Source organism: Anser brachyrhynchus, assembly GCF_964034855.1.
Source record: "Anser brachyrhynchus genome assembly, chromosome: 1".
Taxonomy (NCBI): Eukaryota; Metazoa; Chordata; class Aves; order Anseriformes; family Anatidae; genus Anser; species Anser brachyrhynchus.
Window position 1 is genome coordinate 56,108,424 of NC_137694.1, and position 18,771 is coordinate 56,127,194.

Here is an 18,771-nt window from a genome sequence, read left to right on the forward strand (position 1 = left end):
GCAAAGGCTCTGCTCAGTACTGAAACGAAGGAAAGCGTTTTGCTCTCTGCTCAGTGAATGCTACGCGGTAGTAAGATCGCAGCGTTCAGACGTGGGACTCCCACAGCAGGCACACGCAGCAGTGTGCAGCCCTGTTAGCAGTAGCAGGGATTAATTGTGGCTCCGAGCAGAACATCAGGCTGGGTTTCCATGTCAAACGCTGGCAAACAGCAGAGAAATTATGCAGAGAAACGCAATGAATAAAGTCCAGGTTTAAAATGAAACGTCTATGGTCAATATAACCGGTCTTCAGACCAGGATCCCCATACTGTAGTTACTTGATGTTCTTGGTGTAATTGTCATCTTTCTGTATGTATGCACATGAAAAGATTCTTCAGTCTTTTCAACATAAAGGATGAACATCTGATCTGTATGTGTACATAGGCAGTGGAGCACCCATGCGCTCTATTTTGGCCAGAAGTTTCACTTGACGTTTTTTAGGGCTAAGGAGAGTGGTGGTTTGTTTGGAGAATCTCGTCCTGGTTGTAAGCACAAAACACCGAAGTCGAAGCCAGTCGTACAAACGATTTCTGCGCCAGGAAGATGTGTTCTCTAATGTTTTGAAATCCTATATCTTTGTACCTTAAAGCGTAACATAAGGTGGCCTTTCATGAGGATTTCTGTTCAGATAGTGTTGACTTTAGAAATACTTCATTTGAAAATAACGGGTTCCTTTTTAGCAAATTCTCTACGTTTAACTGTACGTAATGCTTACGAGAGGAATAAAGAGCCTATTCTTTTTTTTTTTTTTTTTTCATATGTACTAGAGGCTTTCTGGAAGCTGGAAATAACACCAGCAACTGTTGTACCTTGTTTTTCCTGCAGATCCTGTCAATTTTCTACTTCCTGCTCCAGAGCCACAGGCTGCTGCTGTGTAAACTCCGTGACCTCGTGTTTCGAGGCTGACTGGGAGGAATCCCGGGGTGCCGTGCTTGCTACGGTTCCTTCCGTGCATAACTCGTACATACTGATGGCTCAGGACATGTGTACGGCTTCTATTGCTGAAAGAAATAGTTTAGCTATAGCAATTAGTGATGCAACCGTAAGACTAATAGTGGTGTTTTTTTGGTCTGTTAACATGAAATATCAAACCTAGCCCGCAGGAGGACAAGATAGTAGCTGGTTACTAAGATCTTGGAGCAAAGCATGCTTTTAAGCTTGAAGTATCCCTTAAATTTTTTGGGCTGCTTGTTTTCTGCTGTCTCAGGCGAGCGTGCTCAGACAGCTTATGCAGTTAGGGTTTCATTATCTAATCCATCTCTGATCAGGCTGGATAAACGGTGCTTGGCCAGTGCTGATCTTGTTAGGAGGGTGGTGTAAAGCTGCTTGAGTTGGGATTGGGACAAATCGGATCATGGCAGCTATCTGCTCCTGGGACATACTTTAGTTAATCGCGGTGTGGGAGGAATAGGTCCAGCGCAAGCTGCTGCTTTTTAGCTCCCTGAGGTCCGTAAGTGGCAAAAATTGAATACCACCAGCCAGGAATGTCTCCTGGAAGTATTTGGATGTGTTTGTAAGCTTTGGAAAAGAACAGCCCCAAAGGTACTGCTGCTTCTTAACTGTTTAGATACTAGCTAGGAGCTGGCTCTGTTTGCTGGCTTGGGTGAGTTGAATCATTTGGATCAGCTTGCTGGTCTGGGTAAAAATAGACCCTAACAGAGGGGAAAAAAGTTATATTGGCTTAAGTCACTGCACCCAAGTGCAGTTGTTGATGCAGCTGTGTTTGCTGCTTTTTGGAAGAGGTCAACTGCTGCACAGATGGAAGTACCCTTGCGAGGATCTCGTCTTTGAAAGTCTCTTAGAGGAGGAGACTTAGAGGAGGAAAGAAATGTTGTGGTTAGCTGGGACGGGTCCCTTCTTTCTCTTTGGAGCTGCAGATGAGGGTGTCATGCCTCGGTGCAGTGTTCACCTTCCCCATCAGGGTGCTGGAAGCGTACCAGCCAGCTTACGCTGCTCTAGGAAGTTGTTATTGAATTATTTTCTGGTTGCATCGCACAAGGCTGAACGAGTTGATCAACTGACCATTCAGTACCCAAGGTGAATTTTGATTTGGCTTTGTTACGAGATCAAGTCTGGTTGGTGAATTAAAGTTGTGTCTGAGAGCAGCGTGGTAGGGCTGAGATGCAAAGTGTGAGCCGATCCTTGTTCCTCTTCCAAGAACGACTTGTGTTTGGTACCCTTGAGTACCTGGGGGGGAAATTGCTCTTCTGCAGTGGTAAACGTGACTGGTCAGGGAAGGCTGTTAGTGCAGCTTCAGGTCTGTACCTTACCTAGTCCCTGTCAACTTCTAAAGGCAGTGACGAGTGACTTTGTGTTGCCATTCAGGCAGGTCTGCGTGGGGTTCATAAAAATGACTGGTGTTGCTGAGATCAGTCCCCAGCGACTGTAAATAATGATGTAATAGACCATAAGTCTTCGCTCTGCAAGAAAATCCATGCTGTTTCTCCTCCTGCTGTGAGCCAGAAGATGCTCTTTAACACCCTCTACCAGCTCGAATCCCTCTAGGATGAAGGTGGGAAACCTTGGACTGAAGGGAGAAGCAGGGGCATTGCCGGTGCTGTGGTGGGAGGTTGGGGAGATGGAGATTCCTGGTTGATCCCAGGATGAGAGCGAAGGCTCCTGCAGCGGGAGAGGGCAGGGATCCAGCAGCTATTGCCAATTTGACTGGGGAGAAAATTCCTGTTTGGTCTGAAATCTAGCCGTCTGCTTAACCTCAAGCAAAGCACACTAGCTACATGCCCAGGAAGGATATCAATACAAGCAAGAGCACCAGCATGCTCCACTTGTTGTCCCAGTTCAAGCTATGGCCCTTTAATGGTGCTTCAGAGGAGGGCAAGAAACAAATCTGCTAATAGTTTCCAAAGATGGGTTTGGGTTTTATAAGTAAGAGGGCTGACGGGGACCATAAAGCAGAAGGGGTCTGTGAATAACAGCTTTTGCACTGCGAGTGACCCTGTGGAAATCTGTATGTTTAAATCTCACGGAGGAGAACGTCGAGTTCCAGTAAATCACGGAAACGCTGTGCAGTCAGGTTAGTTTTTCCTCCCTCTTATTATTCACAGTGTGGCCATTTTCCTAAAGACATGTGGAGCCACGTTTCAGAAAAGAAATGCAGTTCCAGTCTTTAAAAGCTGACCCCTGCCTCGGATCCAGGATGAGGTTTCCTGGGATGCTGTTTGGACAGACTATTGCCAGGGTGCTGAGGCATAATGAATCAATCACCTTCTAGCTTGTTGTTGCTTCTCTGTTTGCTTTTGTCTTACTTTTTTTTTTTTTTACCTAAATATTTGAGTGTTAGGAGTTACCTGACACAGTCTGGGAGGACTTAGAAAATCTCCAGTTCAAAGAAAACTTTTGGCGCGCAGGCTTGGAGTTGGGATTACAGAGATGCTGAGAGCACTTTAAAGTTGGCTCTTTTCCTGCCACGCTCAGGAAAATGGAAAGCTCGAGTAAAGTATTCAGGATACTTTAGTACCCCTACAGGCTCTGTTGGTATTTCTCTTTGGGTTTCAGAGGTTTGTGTTCAAAGGTGATGGCCGGAGTTGAGAGGCTGGAAGCCGAACAGAGGTCTGGCTCTACAGGAGATGGTTTCCTTCTGAGTGCGTGTACCAGCTGTACACATATGCTGGTTAATTTGTCCTTTTCAGAGTTCCCATTGAGAAACACGAGCGTGCTGGCATTGTGCAGGAAGCCTGGGCTCTCCCTGCCCTTTTTGCTGGGGCTGCCCACCTCGCTGTCGCAGCTGAGCTCAGACTGGCGTGCCGCTCTCCAGGGCACGTCCCATGAAGTACTCTCCGTCCTCTTTTCCACCCAGCGACCTCGCCAGTGGGGCTCCCACCTCGTCCTTTGTCATTTGGGGTTCACACCTCTGCTTTCAGGGGGTCAGCTGGGTGCTACGTGGTGGCTGCACCGAGGGCTGCCAGCTGCTCTCCTTGCAGGGAGCCTGGTGGCAGCGGGAAAACCAGGGCATAGGAGAGGCAAAGGAGGCAGTGGTAATAGAAATAAAATAAAAGAAAAAATTAACTGCTTCATTTGCATTAGTGGGAGGGAAGCCAGAGCCAGGTTGGGCAGTGGTGGGAGACGTGTGGAAGTGATACTGGGCTGGGCTTTGCGTGTGGTCCAGGCCCCCCAGAGACCGCAGCCGAAGGACGGGTCGCTGGTAGCTTGCAAAATAAGCCTATCGCTAGCAGCTGCTGGGCTGCTGCGCAGGGACCTCTGCCCCTCGGGAGGGCGTTTGGGGTCACATCGGTTGGAAGTGCTCTAAAACCCATCGCTGTGTGCTGCTGGCTCGTCTCGTGACGCGGGGCAAGCCCAAACTTTCATACAAACTAAAAGAGAAGGGCCGGTGTTTTGGCCGACGGGAAACCTGTTATTTGATTTGCCCGTCTTGCATATTACTTGACCTCTCTGTGTGTGCTTTTGAAACGATGTGGCTAAGGGATCAGAGGGACGTCCAGAAGTGAAGTGAGAGAAGCAATTAGAGGTAACGAGTTCCAGTTCATTGAAGCATCCTGTTGATCTACATTTTACAGTGCTATTGAATGGAGGCTGGAGTGTAGCTGTCATGAGATAATCCCGATGTTTAGGGATTAGAGCTGCTTGACCGCGTTTTGGGCCTGTAGCTGCCTTTGCTCTCCAGTAAATTTAATTTTGCCTGCAATCTTTTCTAAACTCGGGAAAGTGCTATTTTGAGAGATACGTGATATTCTTCGAGAATACGAGCTATTCTTCCTCAGGATGCTCCCCCCTGCCCCTGTTTCTCTTTCACGAGCAAGCCTCTGTTCCTGCAGGACGTTTTGGAAAGGCTGCAACACGCCAGGCCTTGGTCCTTGCGGGGTTTGGACTGTATGGCCATCCTGGCCCGCAGTGCCCCTTGTCATGCCACCGCTGTGCTGTTCTGCAAAATCCTGCTGGGGTGCCTCTGGGACCGTGTCCCTGGTTTCTCTGAGAAGGGGCCATCGCATCTTGACATTTCCAGGATGAGTTCTCGCTTCTGGATGATGCCCGGGATGTTTAGGAAGACGCTTGTGAGCCGTTCGCATTTGGCTCGTCATGCGTACGTATGGCATGTGTTGAAACCACCCGCAGCAGCTCGGAGGTTGGACCGAGGGAAACGGGACTCTGCGATGTGATGCATTGAAGTAGCTGCAAAGTAGGAAAGGTTGTATACAAAAGTCCCGTTGTTTAATGAGGGACAGCAGCTGAATTTGAGCCCGATCCAGCGTCTGTTTGGGTAGAGCAGTGCCGTTTCCGCTAGCTCGCCCGGCGAGGCATTGGTGTTCAATCAGCTCTGCCACTGCCACCTACTAACCTTCGGAGCGTGGGCAAGGCGGGCCTGTGATTCATAGCAATTAGAAAAGAGGCCGTGAGATCTCGCGCTCGCATCTCTTGTGTAGGACAGTGGGATGTTGGTAAAGTGGCTGCGCCTTCCCGTTGCCGTTGCTTGTCGCCGCCTTTGTCTAGGAGAGTTTGCTGTGCAGGAAAATTGGATGCTCGCTTCAAAGAGTGTGGGCTAGAAGCGGTTGTTGCTTTTTTTCTTTATGACTTTCTTGGGTTTTATCTGCTCGTAATTACCTCGGCAATAATGCTAAGTATTACTTAGCATAGAAATGGGGAAAAACACGCGCCATTTAAGGGGAGGGGAAGGGGAAAAAAAAAAAAAGCAGCGGCGCTTTTTACCCTGTGGCTGTATGTAGCTAAATTTCCTTTAATAGCGAGGCTAAAGAAGCAACCTTATGTGGCGTTCCTGCGTGTTGCAAATATCAAAATATTCTCCCTTGAGGCTTTGAGGCCCTGGGATCTGGATGCAGCTCAGGTTTCTTGCAGCGCGCTCCTTTTTGCCGCGGCTTTCCGCAGAGCTCTGCCCCTGCTGCTGCCGGAGGGGGGATCCTCGCGGGCACCCGGGGCGGCCCTCGCCGCGGGGTGCGATGCCCGGGAGTGAAACCCCGCCAAGGCTTCGCGTGCAAGGCCCGATTTAGTGCCGCGTGGGCTGGGAAGGGGCTGGAGCTGCGATCCCGGGCCTATAATTTGCTGCTGGAGGTTGCCGTTTCCGCGCTGGCGGCGGGGTGGGAAATGTCGGTTTTACGAGAGTCTCTGCTGCCCACGGCGGGCTGGCGAGGCGCTGGGAGAGCCAGGCTCTGCTGGGCGCCTTCTCCTTCCAGCCCTGGGTTTTGTAGGCGGTGTAGGCAGATGGGATGCTGCTCTTGGACGGCAGCGCATGGGAGGGTGCTTCTGAGCAGTTCCTGCCCCGCTTTGATTTTTTTTTTTGTTCTCTTTTGTGGCTTTGCATCCTTCTCATGGGAAGAAGAAATGAAGGGAAGAGCGTGCGTTAAAGGACTTCTCCATTTCCTTTCTTTTTCTTCTATCCCAGACTCAAATTCTTTCCAAGAGGCCCCTTTCCTGTGTTTGCTTCCAGTCCAAAGCCCTGCGTAGCCTTGGAGTGAAGCTGGGTGGGGATGGAGTACATTTGTAGGTGCTTCGCCTTGTCGTTGGGCTCTAGGCACTTGGGGAAGCTCAGCTTTTGAGGGAGCTGTGGTAGCTTCTGGGATCAAAGACAACTTTCAAGTGATGCTTCTCTTGGTCCCGTGAGTGGGACCAGGCACGCAACCTGGGGTAACACGTAGGAATCCAAAAGGCTCGGCTGGGGAAGGAGCATTGGGTCGTGCTGTGGTCACAGCAGGGCCTGATTCAACCATGGGGCGTCCCAAAGGAGGTGGAAGGTGGCTGCACAGTGTGGCAGATGTTGTCCTGGGGCTGGTGGGACATAGGAGAGGAAGCAGGAGCTTCCGTGATGTTGGTCCAGATCACGGGGGAAACTGAGGCAGTGAAACATGGACCTCGCTTCTGCTGTTCTGTCAAGATCTGAATGTCTCTTGTGATGTGACAAGAAGGCACCGTGTGGGGTCTGAATCTTGCGGTCGCACGCTTTAGGTTTTTGTAGATGACTTCATCTCTAAGGGCTTCAAATGGATAGCACTCACCGAAGCGCTATTAAATCTAGCAGGAGTTTTGTTATCGCTTAAAATGGGTGTGAGTTCAGGCTTTGGATTGAGAGCTGTTCAATATTTCATTTCTTCTTTTCATCTAATGCATGACCCCAAACCGTATTTACTGCAGATAATCTAAACCATGCGCTGAATACAAAACTATTAATTTTTAATGGTCTTTTCTGTGGTACTCACCACGGTAGCGTGGGTGCTTCAGAGATACTAATGATCTTATTTTTGCTGTTTTCCTCAGAGGTAGGAAAGGTATATTATCTTTTATTGTAGGAAATGAGGAGCTGAGGTACTGGTAATGCGGCCAGTTTTGCAAAAATCCTACTGACACCTGCAACCTGATTTTTTTCATTACTATTTTTATTTGTTTTTACTGTAGCTGATGGGTTTCTTTTGATGTTTAAACACTTGATCTACAGCTCTCTACAGCTTCCACCATTGCCACAGGCTGATCTCTAAACGTGTCATGTTGGGCAAATAAAAAGTGATGTAGTCTTCATCTGAAAAAAAAAAAGTGGAAAAGCTTGAACTAAGTTACTTGGTCAGCATTGTAAAGAAACTGACCTTATAGGATGAGTGAGGTTTGAAATGAAACTTTCTAAGTAGAAGGGATGTTGCTGGCCTTTAGCTCCAAACCCCTGAGGCTCTCAGTTTCTGCAGTGATGGAGAAGCATGTTACACAGCCATTGTTTCTTCTCAGAGCTGGGCTTGAATCAGATGTGAGTCAGGAAAAATTACATATAATCTTATTTGCTTATAGGAAACCAAATGGAGTTACACGGATAGCTGTAACTGGTGTTTTTAAATGCGGAGCTCTCGACTTTCGCAATTGAAATGCTATTCTAGCAGAGAATGTAGCTACCTTGCCTTTTAAGTAAACCAAATAAATAAATAAATATTTTTTGCTCTTTTAATGAGCAGCAAGCTGCTGTGCAGACAGGAGGGATGGGGACCAGCTCCCCATCCTGGCTGCGATGAGGACCAGGACCGGCACCTCTGGTCTTCAGGGCACTCTGAGCTGGCCATGACGGGTGCCAGCAATGGGTGCTTCTTCCGTGGGGACCCAGGTCCTGGCGTGGGTGCTGTGGGGCTAGCAGGAGGAGACGGGAGCGATCTGAAGCACGTTCAGACAGCAGAACAATTCTACTACTTGGGATTTGGATGTCTTGGGTGAAGAGTACTTGAGTGATCATGGACTTGATATCTCCCTCCTTGCTGGCGCATCCCATCAGTGCCTGCTTTTTGCTGCTCTGCACGAGCGTTTGGTTCTGTTCTCTTCTTCTTGTTACCTGAGGATGGTACTGAGAAAATGGGGTATAGAAATGTGCCGTGCGGCTGGGACTCTGCCGTCTGCAGAGAGCCCTGGAGAACAGGGTGAGGATTTTGGACTAGATGCCTGCTCTTGTGGCCTGGATTGTCAGACTACAGCACCGAAAGTAGTATAAAGCTGCAAGGGAAGAAAAACCACCCCATCCCACTGCCTTTTCCCAGGAGGAGGTAAAGACCAACCTGGCAGTGCCTTCCTTGTGCATCAACATGTGTCTCAGGAACTCCTGCTGCCTTGAAGAGAAGAGGAGAAGATGAGGCAGGAGGCCTCCCAGTGCTCATGTGTAGCCAGTGAGTGAAGATCTGGCACCTGCTAGTGTCACCAGGGGAGTCTAACAGCTTTTTCTCCCCATCCCCTTTATACCTAAGCACTTCTTGGAGACTTCTGACTCCCTGGGCTAGTTCAAGTCCCCTAAGAGTAATGGCCTTCAAGCCAAGTACCTCATGTTGTGGGTTGAGAGGTCACAGCCGCCAGTCACAGAGGCAAGACCATCGTTTGCCAGGGTGGGATGGATTCAGCAGGAGTTGACGGCAGCGTTCGTGAATAGTGCTGGCCACGTCGTGGTTAAATATCCATTGTGGGTCAGAGGAAACTTCATAAAAGAGGAGAGGGAGAGGGAAAAAAAAGTCAGTTTTGATTGTTTTTTTTTTTTTAAACGAAGAAGGTTATAGTGTGTTAACTTGTCTTAACGTTCCCATCTCTCCATCCGTCCTTCCAGTTCCCACTTCTGACCCACAAGTTAGTCTTGTCCGAGAACTGGGCTGTTGTGATGGACTTGAATGTGGTGAACGAGACCGAGGCTAACATTCGAGTGTGTGTTCCAGTTATCCATTTATGAGACGTGTGTGTGTGTGAGTGGAACATGCCAGGAAGTTGAAATAATGCATATAATTAGGTCTGTGTTGTCGGTGTGTCACTATCTGCTGACTGCATATTTCCAGGAGGGAATTCTTGCCTTTCGCCACCATCTTCCCATCTCTTCTGTCTTTTTTTCAAGTTTAACAGGGGTGTCATGTGGTCGTGCTAAATATTGCAGATTTGGAAGAATAACTCTATCTGTTGATAAATCACAAAGTTACATCACTAAAAATTGTTGGTGCTTTATGTTTTGGCCTGAAATCTCTCTCTCTGTTGGCTTGGGAACATATCTGAGCTTTCTTTAAATCAGACTTCATGACTGATGTGCAGATGCTCTCAGGGATGGGTGTTCTCCATGGGGAAGGCGTTGACTAGAATAGATGGAGGCACTGTGAGGCTTTTTCTGTGTTTTTCTTTTTTTTTTTCCTCTTATTACTCGGGGCTGAAGGGGTAAGTAAAGATTCCTCCTCCTCTACCGGTCAGTGAATTGCCGTGTTGATGTTGAGTAGTATCAGTTATTCCTGACTGCTTTGCTTGCCAGGAGGAGCACGGGTTGGATTCAGAGCTCGGACCACGACTGTTTTAAGGACCGGGAATTTTTTGATGAGTGACTGCAGTTAACTCTGGGCTGTTAGTTGATGGATGTCGATGGAGCATGTCCATGTTGCTTGGGAAGGTTTCCTTAAATAGGCATGACCTTTCCAGTGAAAACAGGAAGATAGTTTTTGCCTTTTTTTTTTTTTTTTGAGCTTGGCGTTTGTTTCATTTTTGGAATTTGTGATTACTGCAGGCACTTACCATAGAAGAAGTAACTTCCAGTCTTGGTAGCCTCATGGGACAGGGTTTGGCAGCTTTCATGGAGTTTGGTAGGGGGATTGGCTTGCTTTGCAGTGCAGCTTTCTGTAGTGTGTCTGCTCATCCTTCCTGCACCAGCTGCTATTTTTCACCTTTGGTCATCCGGTTCTCTTTCCTTTTCACGCTGGCATCCGAAAATCAACGTAAAAGGAAAAGACTAGCCAGCCCATATTTTAACACGTGGGTGGGGAATGTGCAGCGCTTCGCCAGGTCTTTTTTATCATCCTATGGTAAAAAAGCTCTTGTTTCTGTCAGCTTTCAGTAGCTGTCGGTGTGGGTGTTGCAGTCGGGTGGCGGTGGTCCTGTCCCCGCAGAGCGAGGATCCTCTGGTGGTGCAGTGGACGTGGTGACAACCCGCTGCTCGAAGCAGCACCGGTCCCCGGGAGCAGGCGTTACACGAGGTGTGTGCTTTCGGGGCTCTCAGCTCTGCTGTGCGCTCAGTTTTTCCAGGATGCCAAATGTCTGCCTTTTCATCGTTGTCGCTGACGAGGTCTTAGCAAGCTCTTCTGTGATCTCTGTAGTGTGTCTGTCTCTAAATAAACGGAAAATCTCTATGCTTGGGATCCTATTGTAAGATAGCATGTGGGGTTTCTTCTCTTGGATTTGATGCTTGGTAAGGACATGGTGCAAAAACTCTGAAAAAGATGTAGTACAGTGGAGGAATTGACCAGCCTTGATGGCACAGTGGTGTCAAGTGTTTTTATTTGGTTTGTGTGCTTTACTTGATCGTCAGGGTTTGTCTGAAATGCAGTTCATGTGGCCATCCTACTGAGCAGTTTCTTATTGCAGGTTGCCAGTTTGATTCCTGGTCTCTGAGATTTTGCAATGAAGATTGAGGGGTTGTGTGATCTGTCTGCTTCGTTCCGGGATTAGCAATTTTTACTTTTGTTCCCAGAATGGGATTTTAAAGACCGTCCCTGAATCTCTGGGCCCTTTGAGCAAGAGTAAACATGTGGCATTGTTCCCCTGCTATGGGTGAATTCCTACCATTGTAAGGCTCGCTCTGGCTCTGACTTCCTGGGCAGGATTTTGATGATGAATACGGTCACACTAAGTAGTGGAGAACTTTCTAATAGGCCACTGCTCAACTTTAATTCCTAGGTAAGTATTGTTCTGTCTCGTAAGGGTGCTCCTGGGGTGCAGAGGCTGTTGGGTGAGCAGCTTCCCCCTCGGGAAGGTCTGTTTCTATGTAGTTACTGCGTAGTGCTCGTTGTCGGAGGCAACTCTGCACAAAGTTACTGCCGGAAAATGCAGTGATTTTCATACAGGCCGCATTCGAACAGCTGCTGTGTGGAAATAAGGCTGCACTGGGAAGCAAGGATGGGATGAGGCACCTCTGATCTCCGTTCCAGCAGAAGAGGTGCTGCTTCCCCGGGGGCCTCAACGGCGACTTCCCCCTCGATTGAATTATGCCTGGGTCAGGAGTCGCTGGAAGTCATCTTGTCGAATGCTAATTCAGCGTCTTACATGTGAATATAGTTGGCTGGGTAGAGCACTTGATGTGCCTGTGGGATACTTTCCTCTCACCTGGAGGAGCTTAAACAGTAAAAAAAGTAAAACATCCGGCAGGAAAATTTCCTCTTCCTTGCGCGGTTGGCAGCAGTAACCAAAAGCAAATTATACAATGGTGTGTTCAGAGCCCTCTGATAGTATTGTCATGGCTTCTGCTTCTGTTTACAGATTTCCCATGTAGCTGAATTAAATTAACAGGACTGGTCAATTCATTGTTGCTGTATTTAACCCCCTGGGCAGCAATGAATCTGGCAAGGATGCAGCATCATTTTCACGTGCTGCTCGGAAAGGGAGGATGTACAGCAAAATGAAGCAGTGTTGTTGCTTGAGGGAGAGGTTCAGTCACAGCTGGGATGTCAGGGAAAAGGGAACAGAGGACATTTCCAACAGCTCCTTTTCCTCCACCGCTTCCAGGGTGGTCAGACAGTAGGTGGCCTGAGTTGTTTTTGTCATGTATTGCTAGACGGAGACTAATGTATCCACAGAGTTTATTCAAGGCAGATAGCTTTACAGGAATCAAAGCAGATCTCTTGGTTCCTGTCCATAGATTTAATCCTTTGTTTTTAGCAGTTAAACATCCCTGTATTCTTTAGCCTAGCCTCCGTTATCATAGAATTGAGCCCTTCCTAAGTCCTTGTGCATGTAATCACATAACACCGATGCTAGGAAGAGAAATTATGGTGAGAGATCACGCACAGAGGGACAAAACAACTCCGCTGGGCCGTTTGCAGAGGAGCAGAGATCTTAGAGCACAGGTTCAGTGGGCCCTCCTTCCTCTGGTTTGAACTAGATGGCCTCCTTGCTTAATTGCCCCCTATCTCGTCGAAGAGGATAATCCTCAGAGGGTGTTTTGGGAATGCCAGATGAGCTGCTTGCTGCCACCAACTCGTGCTGCAGCAGCCCGGTGCCTTAACAGGAGGGACGCTCGGCAGCATTTCAACTGCACCATCCTTCCCTAGCCCCGGAGCTCACTGAAACACAGGTAGGGGTCTGGATCCTGTTGTTAGACGTGGCTTCATGATTTCTTGTGTAAAATAAGTGGTACAGTGGAAAAGGTGGTAGAGATTTCTCATTTTTTAAATGCCTTCTCCCACGAGTCAGGGCTTGTGTCCATTGTGAGCTCCCACTCTGGTGTGATCTCAGAGATGGTGTGAGGCCCCACCTGGAGCACTGTGGCCAGCTCCGGGCCCCCAGCACGAGGAGGATGTGGAGCTGGTAGAAGAGGTCCAGAGGAGGGCCACAAGGATGATCAGATGGCTGGAGCACCTCTCCTATGAAGAAAAGCTGAGAGAGCTGGGGATGTTCAGCCTGGAGAAGAGAAGGTTCCAGGGAGACCTCATTGCAGCCTTTCAGTACTTAAAGGGGGCTTATAAAAAAGATGGAGAGCGACTCTTTGCTGCGTCAGATAATGACAGGATGAGGGGGAATGGTTTTCAACTAAAAGAGGGGAGATTTAGATTAGAGGTTAGGAGGAAATTCTTTACTCCTGGTGAGGTGGTGAGGCCCTGGCACAGGCTGCCCAGAGAAGCTGTGGATGCCCCATCCCTGGAGGTGTTCAAGGCCAGGTTAGATGAGGCCCTGGGCAACCTTACCTAGTGGGTGGCATCCCTGCCTATGGGACTGGGTGCTCTTCAAGGCCCCTTCCAACCCAAGACATGATTCTATGAAGATGAATTTGCCTTCAAATCCAGCTGACTCTGCTGGGGTGGATCTTGTGGCTGCCTGCTTGCTGGGTCACCTGTAAAAAGAGGGGGTGGCTCACGAACCTGCGGTTTGTTTGGGGAAGGTTGTAGGACCATGCCTTCTGGCTCCTGCTAGGTGTTGGGCTAGTTTGTCTGTAACGTGAAGCTTTCCCCACACACAGCTTAAGCAGACCTGAAATGGAGAAGCCGTGATGCCTCCCAGCAGAGTGCCGGGGGATGTGCTGTGCTGGGTGTGGGAGGGCTGGGCTCTGTGTGGGGAGCTGTGAGGTGACAGCGCGAGCCTGGGGAGCTGCCATGTCCCCGGGGATGCCGTGTGGCCGGGCAGGTCCCCTGCCAGCAGGCGGGAGGAGAGGGGCTGTGAGGAGGCGAGGAGGGGGATGCGTGTTCGCCCGCCCCGACGAGCCGAGTTTTGAAGTCGCCCCCTCGGCATGTGTCGGCACGTGCGTGCCGCCCTTGAAAACGGACCGAATTTAGGAAAATCGTCCCCGGTTGCCATGGCAGCCGATGGCGCCGCGGGCGAAGGGGAAAGGCAATTATTCGCCGTGGCCAAGGGGTATGCGGGGCCGGGGGGAGAGAGGCCAAACATGGCTTGTAATAAGGTTTGGCCGAACACGCCGTGTTTCCACCTCCTGGGCAGGCTCGCCGGGGGATTCACACCCTTCCTTTTATTGTCCGGGGAGGTGTCTCATTTTAGATTGATGTTCGCAGCTGAAGGCAGCGGAGATCCGCGTGGTGGCTCTGAGCTGTCCCAGAAACCGAAACTGGGAGCTGGAGAACTTCCTCCACGTTGAAGAAACTCCTCTGGCCCCTTGCCAGCTGTTTCCTCTCTGTAAATATGCCTTCTCCACTCTTACCTTGCCATTTCCTGCAGGCTGAAGGTCGCGGTGTAAAATAACTCCTATTTTCTTGGAGCGAAGAGGGTTGGTTATGGAAACGGAGGCTAGCTCTGCATCAGGACGCTCACCTAATTCTTCTTCTTTGCTGTGGCGCTAGCAGAAGGCCAAAACCTTACGGTTGCTGCCTTGTGTGCAGACCTCTGTGGCTCTGCAGGTGTTGGGGTGTAATGAAGGCAGCAGATGCTGGTTTCTTGTGCTTTTCACGGTGCGTCTGAAGCTAAAGGAGAGCTGCATCCTTTATCTTTTTTCGCTCAATCAGGTAGCGTGTGCTAAAGTACAACCAGTGCAAACAGCACAATGCAAACACAATGCAAGCGTGGGGAAAATTATATAGTGAAGAGCTGGTAGGAAATCAATAAATTCCTTGAAAGGTTTCAGTCAGGAGCCTGGTGAGAGCTCTAAGTCCCCTGCGTATGTTAAAACTCAGGGATACCAAAGTGTGCGTGCCCAGATGGCATCCCTTTGTCCCTTCCAGTCTGTGCGTCTTTCCTTTCCCCCATGTAATGGGATGTGGCCTGAGACCTGGCTGTGGGGCAGCTCATCCCAGGGCCTCCCCATCCAGCACGAGCACATTGCTTCAGCTTCTCCCAGCTTTGGGAACCACCAGCAGAGCTCAAACGTGCCCTTCGGTCCCCTTTGATGGGGAGGCGGTGCTGGGGGTGCAGGGAGGTGTACGGTCCTGCCGAAGTGAGAGGGGTAAACCAGCTGTCTGGGTGCTCAGCGTCAGGATCTCGTCCGAACACCTCTGCCCCTTTGGGTTGATCTCAGCAGCTGTTTCCAGCTGCCCCGGGATCGTGCCCCGCTGGGACGGCGGCGGCGGTGACTCACCCGGTGGCTTCCGCAGCGCGCGGGAGCCTGGCGTCCCGGGGAGCCCAGGCACCGGTGTGTTTGATCCCTCGGTAAAGATTATTCTGCCTCTGTTTAATTGGGGGCCGCTGCTATCTTTGCTGTTGTACTAAATATAAATGGAGGAGCCGGTCTAATATACTCCAGGTTGCAAATGTCAGGAGTCAATCGTTTTGTTTTCCTCTCACCAAATCCGATTTGTTTTTAAGTACTGCCGCCAAATCTAGTGATGCAGTAATTCTTGCTTGTTAAAAAGGACGTGTGATTGAGGCTGAGGCTGTGTATTCTTCTCCCCTCTCTCTCTTCCCACCTTTTTACAAAGGAAGAGCCACTGGCGCGTGTATGTTGGTGCAGTGCCATCTGAAGTGTCAAAAGGCTTGATCTAAATACGCCCTGAACCAAGTTTTATTCAGCTAAAATACAGTTAATGATTTCCCCCTGCATGTTTTTTTTTTTTTTGCATGGATTTGTACATTTCAAACGTTACGCTTGCAACAGTCAGCAGAGTGCAAAAATTACAATAAGAAAAGCAGTGAGGATAATGAAGCTGCTGCTGGAGCCCCGGCTTGCAGGGATTTCCTCGCGGCTTCGTGTTGGGTTTGGGATTCTTTGTCTGCTGAGCTGCAGTCTGAGCCCTCGCGGGCCCCAGGGAGATCCGTAACGGGACAGACATCTGTGCATAAGATGCCTTGCCCTGTCTGTCTGCCCCTGCAGCAAAAAGAGTGCTAGTGAGTGAGATATCTTTTTTTATTTCTTTTTCCACTCACCCCCCTGGTCTATACGCTTCCATGTGCCTGTCCAGCAGAACTCATGCAGTACCACAGCGTGGACCAGAGCCAGCAGCAGCAGCATGGGGGGCCCGAGAGGCCCATCTCACGGAGACGGGGATGCTGCCACTGCGGTTTCAGCGCCCAGCCTTGGCTCAGACAGATGGGAAGTCCTTGGGAGCACGAGTGGTGGTGGTGGAAGGAACCGCGCTGGGTGCTGGCTGACTCAGAGCTGTTATCAGCTGCCCGGGATGTGCTGAGGCTCTGCTTCTTGCCGTCGGCTGCTGCAACTGCCGTCTGCTCGTGCCCCGGCTGATTCGGCGTGCTTTTGTTCAGTTGGCGTGGTAATGTGGGGTACCCGTTGTCAGGGCACATCTGGCCGCGGGGCTGGGGTAGGAGGGAGCTCTGGTGGTGTGCCCGAGGCATCTTTGTCGTGTTGCAGCCTGTGCTGCGGGAGGCATGCCTTAAAATCAGGAGCACCCAGCTCACCGGGTGGGTCTGCCAGGACTTCTCTAGCCTTGAGGATCACAGCCTAGCCCAGCAGTTTCGACATTAGGTGTGGTTTTTTGGGGCTGGGGGAGCCTGAAGAGATTCTTGAGGTCTTTCCGTTCCTAGTGGTGGTGAGAGTAAATGTGCTTCTGGGGCGTGCTGAGTTTTTATCAGTGTCTTTTCTCAGCCTGGGTGGAGAAGACAGAGGGCTGGCCCTGCTGTCTGCGTGTCTCTGGTCATCTGTAGATGTTGCTGACCAGCACAGAGGATTTTTTCCAAAAGCTGTTTCCTCTGATGCATGACACAACGTCATGAGTCAACAGCCGTGTCTCTTTGAAGGTTAACATGTTTCATGTCCCCAAACACTTTTGTATTGTCTTTTCTTATCCTTTTCCCCCTCCTCCTCCCCAGTTTTTCCCATTTCTGATAATCCACCGCCGGCCGCTCCTACAGAAGACGAGGCTGCCGGGGATCTGCCCGTATCCTCGTCAGCTTCAGCCTGGGGGCCGGGCTGCTGGCGAGCACATGACGGTCCCGGCGCCGGTCCCCGTGCAGCGGCACACAGGGAGCTGTGTGCGGGAACAAGTGACCCTGTGTGGCTCCCGCGGGGTGGCTTTGCCTTTCCTTAGCTCCGTGTAAGTGATCGGGGCCTGAATTATTCACTGCTGTGGGTATCGAGTTCCCTAGGGCTGTGGGTGCCCTGGGGCATCTGCGAGCCTTGTGGCTTTGAGTCCATGAAAGCAGGTTGCCCTGCGGCCTGTCCGTCTGTGGCCTTTTTGCTGTTTAAACAGCTGTCAGCAGGTCTGGTTCGGTTTCCATCCACCTTCATGCTCCCCTCCTTCTGGAGTCTGCATGGATTCCCACGCTGTAATCATTTTTTGACCTCTCTCTGCACGTGGCATTTGCTGTCCTGCCTATATTTTGTCTGTGTGGCATGGGTTTCACTGTAAACCACGTCCTTATTTTTTTACATCCAACTTAAGCCTCTCTTTGTTTGCATATCCTGCATTTTCAGGGCTGTTGGTGCTAAAAAGCAATCACCTCTTTTTTTTTATTTTTTTTTTTGAGGGGAAACATTTCCTTTATTGTCCTAATGGAAACCGTTTCCCATCTGCCTAAGATACTAGTCTTACTAATCTGAATAATTTTATTATTAAATGTTTAAAAAATCTGTAGTGCTCATGTTATCTCAGCTCCTAAGAGCTCATAAAGAGTGCTTTATACTTTTGGAGGAGTATTTCATACTTCTGTAAGAACTCCTGGATGGATGCTTATTTGTTACCACCATCTTCAGTGCGTTTATCCCAGCCCTGCATTGGTCTTTTCTTTTTTTTTTCTTTTTTTTTTTTTTTTTTTTCCCCTTACAATTACAGCAGGTGGCCGGTCCCTGGGGAAGCTTTCTGTGACCAGAGTGCTCCTTGGTCCTGGCTGATGGTGCTGGGATGGAGTTTCAGGTCATCCTCCTGGCTGCACAGAGCAATGTTTTTTCGCCTCTAATTGGATCATGTAAATCAGCCCTTTCTTTATCTCTTCCTCTTTGTCCAGAATCTCCTTCTGGTGATTTTGTTGAATAAATCAGCATCCTTTCTTGTTTTCCCTATTACTTCTGTTGATATTTAAAAACTACTGTATCCGATGAGAGCAAAATAGGAGTATAGAGTTGTAGCCAATAATTTCCCTCAAAAACTGACTTATGTAGTAGAGGTGATAAATGATGGCAGATGCATTTTGTTTTTTAAATCCTGTGCTGTTACAGTCTGCTGGGATTTTAGTGTTTTATAAAGTGCCTTGAGGTCCCTTGGGCCTGACAGATGCTAGGGAAAGCGGAGCTCCCTCCCAGGGAGAAACCCGCTCCTTTCACACCAGCACGGATGCTGGGTGCTTGCAGGGAGCCTTTCTGTGGGCGGGGGGAAATCCTTCCCTGCCAAAAATGCTCCACGCAGCCAAAGGTGAGGTCTTCCCTAGTCACTGCTTATCTCCCCAGCTTCAGCTCATGGTACGTGGCTGCAGTGGATGAGCCCAGGAAGGACGTGCTGTTCCTCCTTCCCCCCTCTGAGCCGTGGGGCATGCTGAAGAGATGGTCGCAGCGCCCCTGCTGTGGCTTCTCTGCAGCAAGTGGCAGAGGGGACTCAGCGTGGTTCCGTGGAGCGAGAAGCAAATCACAAACCCCGGGAAAGCCTGGATCATCGCGTGTGTCGGTGAACATTGACCGGCGATCGAATCAGAAAGGCTGGAAGCAAGGGAGCAGAGGGTGGTGATGCCCTTTATGTCCTTCATGCAGCCAGAGAGGCGATGTGTTCCCTGCCGACAGAGAAGAGCAAGAGGAGAGGGAAATGTCTGAAGCAAGCTTCCTACAAATACTTACAACGCTGGGCGAGTGGAAGGGAGACAGCAAGCTGCAAAGGCTCTGAAGCCTGTGGTGGTGGCTGTGCAGCGGCTGACAGGAGGTGATGTGGGGCTGTGCTTTGCCGTCAGCACGCA

At 49.8% G+C, this 18,771-nt stretch overlaps 1 protein-coding gene across 15 annotated transcripts in view; it reads left to right on the plus strand.

Annotated features, from left to right (window-relative positions):
- Nucleotides 1-18,771, plus strand: part of RBFOX2 (RNA binding fox-1 homolog 2) — a 177,684-nt gene that overhangs the window by 1,119 nt on the left and 157,794 nt on the right. The window lies entirely within an intron of this gene.